Here is a 7,897-nt window from a genome sequence, read left to right on the forward strand (position 1 = left end):
GATTCTGCCTCCGTCTTAATGAAGAAATGGTCCACTAAAGACATCTGGAATAGTTCCACAGTCCAATTCTTCTTAACAAGTGAAGGCACAGATAGGGACATATACTTCAATCTGTATATCACAATTTAAACATATTGTATACTGCTGTATTTTGAAAATGAATGACTTAAAATACACAGAAGTTATTTGGCCAACATACACCTAAAAAAACGTAGTTGAGTTTGTAATTTAAGACTAAATTCTTTTAAAATCTTTGCAAATAAACCAGAGATTAGTCAATTTATGAATTATTCGATCAACAGAAAATTAATCGCTATCTATTTTGGTAGATCACTGTTCAAGCTAAAATTTCAAACATTTGCTTGTACCATCTTCGTAAATTTGTGTATTTTCTGCTTTTCTTTGTTCATTATGAATTAAATATCTTGGGCTCTGGGGAAAAAAGTGATAATTTCCCACCAATTTTCTAATATTTTTAAACAAAGTAATTAAAGGATAATAATCAGCAGATTAACATATAATACAAATAATAATTAGTTGCAGAAGTAACTATCTATAATATAATAATCTGGTTACTTTTGGCAGCACAATGGATACTAACCTTAGCTAACCTTCAATGTTTGTTCAAAAAGAATGAGCTACAACTTCTTTCATTCATAATTAGTTAATCTTTCTAAAAAAAACCACAGTTCAACAACTGCTCATAACATTTGATTTAATTATCAGAGTTTATTTCCGAGTTCATAAAAGTGTCAAAACTCCGGTGTGAGGATATTACAGTTCTTCGCTCTGGGACGTCAGAACCAAACAACGGACAGACTGCAACACATGAAGCAGTCTGAGACAGAAATTAGGGAGCTCCTAACTGCAGTAGATGGAGACAATAGCTTACAAACACTTTAGTTTACTGTCCATGATTGCCAACAAAACAATCTTAATAAATCCTGAGCCAAAAGGCCCACAAAGGAAGCCGAAGCCACCTGCTCTACTTTTTTACTTCTATGAATGAGTGGAAACACGCCTGTCGTTCTCTTTGCCTTTCTCCTCCTCGGCTTTCTCTCCCTCCTTTCCTCCGTCTCTATTAAGCCACACAGAAGGCTGTAATTCACTTTCGCTAATGTTGCTCTGCAGCAGCCAGTGCAGTACAGCAAAATCGGAAACATTTACCAGCAACCTTATAGATCTCAACTAACAGCTGCCCCAAAAAACTCCACTGTCCTAATAGACCTTTTACCTCTATACAATTATAACCAGAGATGTAATTAAAGTGTAAAGCCATTTAAACTCGGTTTACCAGCCCTTTGTATTCTCACTCTCACATTCATTTTTGAACCGTGTCAATGAATTTAGCCTTTTTATAAATTGTAATTTTTGTGGTTGTACTTGAACGTGTAAAATTGGGACTTAACTGGTTGTTGCTTATCTTTTGCAGTTTGCGGGGCTTTTTAGTAATTTAGTGTCTCTTTATGGTCGTGTTGTGTCTCTGTGGTCTTGGTCATTTTTAATCTCTTGTTTGTCGTTTTGTGTCTCTTTGAAGTGATTTTGCACTACACTCTGTGGTCATTTTGTGTCCCTTGGTGGTGAAATATTAAGACACGTCATAGTGAGGTTCTAATGCTAACAGGCCAACACCTTTTTAGCTTCTGGTAGCGGAGGCACCACCCCTGGCCCTGCCCCTGCTCTTGGGACTGCCTTTGGCTTCTATTGGGAAATGTCATCATTTATATGACGTAAGAAGAAAGATAACCGTTCCAGAAATATGGACTCAACGTTGTTTTTGATATTTCACTCTACTTTGCTTTGTAATCTGATTGGCTACAACCTGATTTGTTATCCTCCCATCTACGCCACATGATCTCAGACGGTGGAGAGCAGTTGGAGGCCTTGGAGGAGTCTTAGTGCCAGCAGATAATGCTGTGAAGGCCAGACAGACAATCATATTGATGACTCTTGGAGGCTGAAGGAATAGTGAGAAAGTCTTGACGCCAGGCAGACATTAGTCTGAGAGGACATTAAGCTTCTCACTTACAGAAAAACAGCAACAATCTGATCGAAGGAGACGATAAATATGATTTTAGTTCATATCATACAAAGAGGTGATGAGTTCTTCAACTTCAACTTCCACCACATGCAGGTCGAGCGGCACACAAATGTGCAGTTAACAAAATAGCGGAAACACGTCTAATTTAAATTATGGAACTCAGCAGACGCTGATCTATGAGTTTTCTTTGCTTTATTCATCAAAGTATAGATTGACGTAAAAGTACAATTTTATTCATCAAGCAACTCGTACTGCACTTTATCCGATACCTCCCTTAATGCAATTTAATTAAGAATCTTAAGCTGACATTTCTTGCTAGACACATCTTGTACATATCATGAGGGAGTATATTGAGACTTTAACTTCCTTGCTTGTGGAGGATTGTTCTTGTGAAATGTGTGGCTGCTGATGCACTAATTAACTCAGCTTATCTAATGAATGTGATATATTGCAATCCCATGATTAAAAAAACAACTCTTGACAGTATAAAGTGTATCCAACAATCCTTTGTATCTTTGGCTCACCAACTGAGTTTGGTTTTGAGATTTTGCCTGCCATGAGAAAATGTTTAGACACATATTGCCTATTGCTCTTTCCATAGAGAATAAAATGCTTTATGTTGTCCTAATGGGGCTTAAAGCTGTATCACAGTATGGAGTTTATTCTGTTCAAAAGCATTTGCAGAAGGATGATTGCAGTTCCTAAGTATCTTAAGTACAGTATGTTCGTTTATCTGAGCACAGCTCTGTTCTCTTTTACAAAAGTGTATGTCCAGACTCTGGGATATAAGCACAATAATGAGTGCGGTCGTTCTGCTTACAGGACGAATGAGAGAAGAGATGCCAGAGGGGTGGACGTGAAAAAAAAAGGTAATGAGGCAGACTTGCTTCACTACAGGCCATATCTGTCATCTGCTGTTCTTGTAAGTGAATACTTAGCTTCATCATTCTGTGAAGCCAACACATCTGTAGAATAATGGCTCCCACAATCTCCAGCATGTGTCCCATTATCTGATGTCAGCGCCGTCCCAACTGGAGCTCACTGAACACACACAGACCAGGTTTATGATCTATTTGTGGGGTCAGCAGACAGCTTGGACCTGCTGCTCCACCCCTTGACATGGCCATCAGGCCGGACTTTCCTGCTTCCCAGAAGAAGAGGTTAGCAGATGCCTCCGAATCAATTTGGCCAAAGACCCATAATGACTTCTGCTGTAATTAGTTGGGATGTTAGGAGTGTAGATACTCCCTCTGTCCAGCTTACATACAAAGAGCCAACTGTCACAGCGCTGCCACAGCTGTAGCAAGTTAGGACTAAGAAACTAAAATAGTTGACTTAACATGGACAGTATATAATAATAATAATAATAATAATAATAATAATAATAATAATAATAATAATAATAATCAGCATTTCAATAAAAGTAAACATTACATCTTCAACTGAATCTGAGACACATAGAAAAATATTCAATTCATGATAAGTAAAATAATAACTAAGAGAATCTATACTTGTGTAGATGTTGTCACAAACTCCACCACTATGGACGACCAGTCAAAATCTGTCTTCCAATTAAAATACATAATGTGAGATCACCAGTTTGTAATCGTCAAAAAGAAAATCAACTACTAGTTCTTCAAAAAAATCCTCATAACACATAATGTTCATGTTATTTATAGGAATTTGTTCAGTTAGCGAAGGTTATTTATAGCTCCTGCTCAAAATGATGTAACCTTCTACCGAAAAGGAATACCCAAAAAATATTCTGGAACTTCTCACAAAGCCGTCACCTGACCAGTTTGGGACTCTTGCCATTATCTTACCTTGATTTGAATCTAGCATGTGCATTAGTATGAGAAACAACACATGTGGATCGTCTTTAATATCACTCAAATGGATTTAAATCTCATGCGCCTGCATGTTCAGGGCATGTTTGTGTATGCAGTTCACTACTTTGTATCCTAAGGGGGGCACCCAGGCACAAAGACAGGCTGGAAACACCCACCATTACCATGTGAATGAAGGGGTCGAGGTGTGTGTCTGTGTGTGTCTGTGTGTGTGTGTGTGTGTGTGTGTGTGTGTGTGTGTGTGTGTTAACCCATCATTAAGATGCTGTGTGTCGGCTGCATGAGCTACATGCAGGCAGACAAAGAGCAAGCAGCCACTCCGTAGATGGAGGTGGGCTGCCACGACCGTAGCTTCAATCCTGCCGGGCTCAGGGAGGAGGGGGAAGGGAACTCTCTATCAGAGACAACCCATCAAATCCAATTAGCCACCACAACATGTTGAAGTGGAATCAAGCCAAAGGGAGAGGCTACGGCTCTCACTCTAAACAGTGGTGACCGTATACATCATCTTTTAAACCCAATTGGTGCCTCTGTTACATTTTAGTTAAAAAGCTAGCAATCTGTTTTCTTACAAGGTAAATCCCTGGAGATCTTTGAAAAATCCAGAAGGCCATTCCAGCATTTATTCATCAGAATTAAAAAATAAGATTTTGAAACTGTTTTCAAAGCTGGTACTCTATTCCAAAATCCAAATAAAGTTGATAACCAGAATTTTTTTAACAGTTTGATTTGCAAGTTTTCTCAGATACATTATCTTTTTATATTAACAGCTTCTGGCCACTTGGGGGCAACAGAACAAGCTTTAACCATAACACTGATCTATTATCACCTTATAAAGCTTATTTTTAAGTCCAATATTCTTGCTCTTTGTGGCTCTCTTTTGGTCTGTTGATTCAACTGTATGATCATTTTGGAGGATGTAATCTGTTATATATATGTGTATATATGTACATATGTATGTGTATATATATATATATATATATATATATATATATATATATAAACATATGTATATATACATATGTATGTATGTGTATGTATATATATATATATATATACATATGTATATGTGTATATATATATATATATATATATATACACATATACATATGTATATATATATATATATATACATACACATATATATATATATATATATATATATATATATATATACATATGTATGTATATATATATATATATATATATACATATGTTTATATATATATATATATATATATATATATATATATACAGTTGTGGTCAAAAGTTTACATACACTTGTAAAGAACATAATGTCATGGCTCTCTTGAGTTTACAGTTATTTCTACAACTCTGATTTTTCTCTGATAGAGTGATTGGAACAGATACTTCTTTGTCACAAAAAAACATTCATGAAGTTTGGTTCTTTCATGACTTTATTATGGGTTAACAGAAAAAGTGACAAAATCTGCTGGGTCAAAAATATACATACAGCAACATGAATTAGCAATTTTGGTGACTTAGAAAGTTTTGTCAATGAAATGAGCTTCATAGCATGGCCTCTTAACTTCTTGTGAGTGATTATGAGTAACTACAGCTGGTGACTTCTCTGAGGCCATTTAAATAAGGCTCATTGGATACAAACGCCCACAAACGCTACAATGGGAAAGTCAAAGGAGCTCAGCATGGATCTGAAAAAGCGAATCATTGACTTGAACAAGTCAGGAAAGTCACTTGGAGCCATTTCAAAGCAGCTGCAGGTCCCAAGAGCAACAGTGCAAACAATTGTTTGTAAGTATAAAGTGCATGGCACTGTTTTGTCACTGCCACGATCAGGAAGAAAACGCAAGCTATCACCTGCTGCTGAGAGAAAATTGGTCAGGAGGGTGAAGAGTCAACCGAGAACCACCAAAAAGCAGATCTGCCAAGAATTAGAAGCTGCTGGAACACAGGTGTCAGTGTCCACAGTCAAGCGTGTTTTGCATCTCCATGGACTGAGAGGCTGCCGTGCAAGAAGGAAGCCCTTGCTCCAAAAGCGGCACCTTAAGGCTCGACTGAAGTTTGCTGCTGATCACATGGACAAAAATAAGACCTTCTGGAGGAAAGTTCTGTGGTCAGACGAAACAAAAATCGAGCTGTTTGGCCACAATGCCCAGCAATATGTTTGGAGGAGAAAAGGTGAGGCCTTTAACCCTAAGAACACCATGCCTACCGTCAAGCACGGTGGTGGTAGTATTATGCTGTGGGGCTGTTTTGCTGCCAATGGAACTGGTGCTTTACAGAGAGTAAATGGGATAATGAAGAAGGAGGATTACCTTCAAATTCTTCAAGATAACCTAAAATCATCAGCCCGAAGGTTGGGTCTTGGGCGCAGTTGGGTGTTCCGACAGGACAATGACCCCAAACGCACATCAAAAGTGATAATGGAATGGCTAAATCAGGCTAGAATTAGGGTTTTAGAATGGCCTTCCCAAAGTCCTGACTTAAATCCCATTGAGAACATGTGGACAATGCTGAAGAAACAAGTCCATGTCAGAAAGCCATCAAATTTAACTGAACTGCAACAATTCTGTCAAGAGGAGTGGTCAAAGATTCAACGAGAAGCTTGCCAGAAGCTTGTGGATGGCTACCAAAAGCGCCTAATTGAAGTGAAAATGGCCAAGGGACATGTAACCAAATATTAGCACTGCTGTATGTATATTTTTGACCCAGCAGATTTGATCACTTTTTCTGTTAACCCATAATAAAGTCATGAAAGAACCAAACTTCATGAATGTTTTTTGTGACAAAGAAGCTTTTCCAGCCTTTACGCCACTCGTTTAGCGATCAAGGAAACGCATCGACCAATTACATGCGTTATAAATCCTCTCACGTGATGCTTCTCAGCCAATCAAATATGTGTATTCCGATGAGCTTCCCAACTCGATTGAGATTTACACACACGGGGGAAACGGGACATGAGAAGAACATTTAATTATTATTAGCATATGTATTATTTATAATTCATCCAGTTCAAATTACAAAACTGACAATAAATATTATTGTTCTTCAATTGAACTTTCTTCATTTGATTTGACAGTCAGTTGTTGACTACATACAGACATTAATACAACTGCTAGGCTTCTTCCAAAGATATGGGGATAAATCGTAGCGCAAATTAAACTTTATTATGATGTTATGGACCTTTGCATGAGGAAATTCTCTCTAAATGGACCTCGTTGAATTTGAATTAAATACCCCTGCATTAAAAAAATAGGTCCTTCGCTTCGACTTTGTTGGAGGTTATTTTACCAACCTTCCGCTAATGTTCCATGGAGGTTATTTTACTTACCTTCGAGTCTATTTTTCTAACCTTCCGCTAATGTTTATGGGAGGTTGTTTTCCTAACCTTCTGCTAATGTTTCCGGCAGAATGCGTTTGAAAAATATTTGTTCTGACAAAATTTGAGAGTGATCTGATTAATCTTTGAGGAGGATGATGTAAAAATACACAACCTGTAACTTCCTGTTGCCACTAGGTGGCACTATTACTATGATTCTAAATTGTCATATAGATGTCTTCAGGGTCAGGATGTTATGACAGATGAGAAATTTGGAGAAGATTAGACAATGTACGGCCGAGTTACAACAACTTCCTGTTTCGTGGCGAATGGTGGGGTTTTTTGCCGCCACGCCACGGATACGCCTTTTTGATCTTTTGATACTTTTAAATGCAAAGGTCTCAAGAGCATACTGACCAAATTTGTAGTTAATCTGGTTAAATCTCTAGGAGGAGTTCGTTAAAGTATGGCGCCTTAAAATGGCCAAAATGTCATACAATTAAAAATTATTGACTTCCTGTTGGGTTTAGGCCATACCTTCTAAGAGGCTTTTTTGTACGTCCCATCATGTTACATATGCGTACCAAATTTCATGCAGCTAGGTGAAACGCAATGTTAGGGCTACTCAAAAGGGGGCGCTATCGAGACAATTTGTCACACGGCAGCTCGACACCCATATCAGATGGCTATTTTCTCCACAACTGCCAC

Source organism: Cebidichthys violaceus, unplaced genomic scaffold (genome assembly GCF_023349555.1).
Source record: "Cebidichthys violaceus isolate CVI_PGR_0920_01 unplaced genomic scaffold, fCebVio1.0.p SCAF_23, whole genome shotgun sequence".
NCBI classification, from domain to species: Eukaryota; Metazoa; Chordata; class Actinopteri; order Perciformes; family Stichaeidae; genus Cebidichthys; species Cebidichthys violaceus.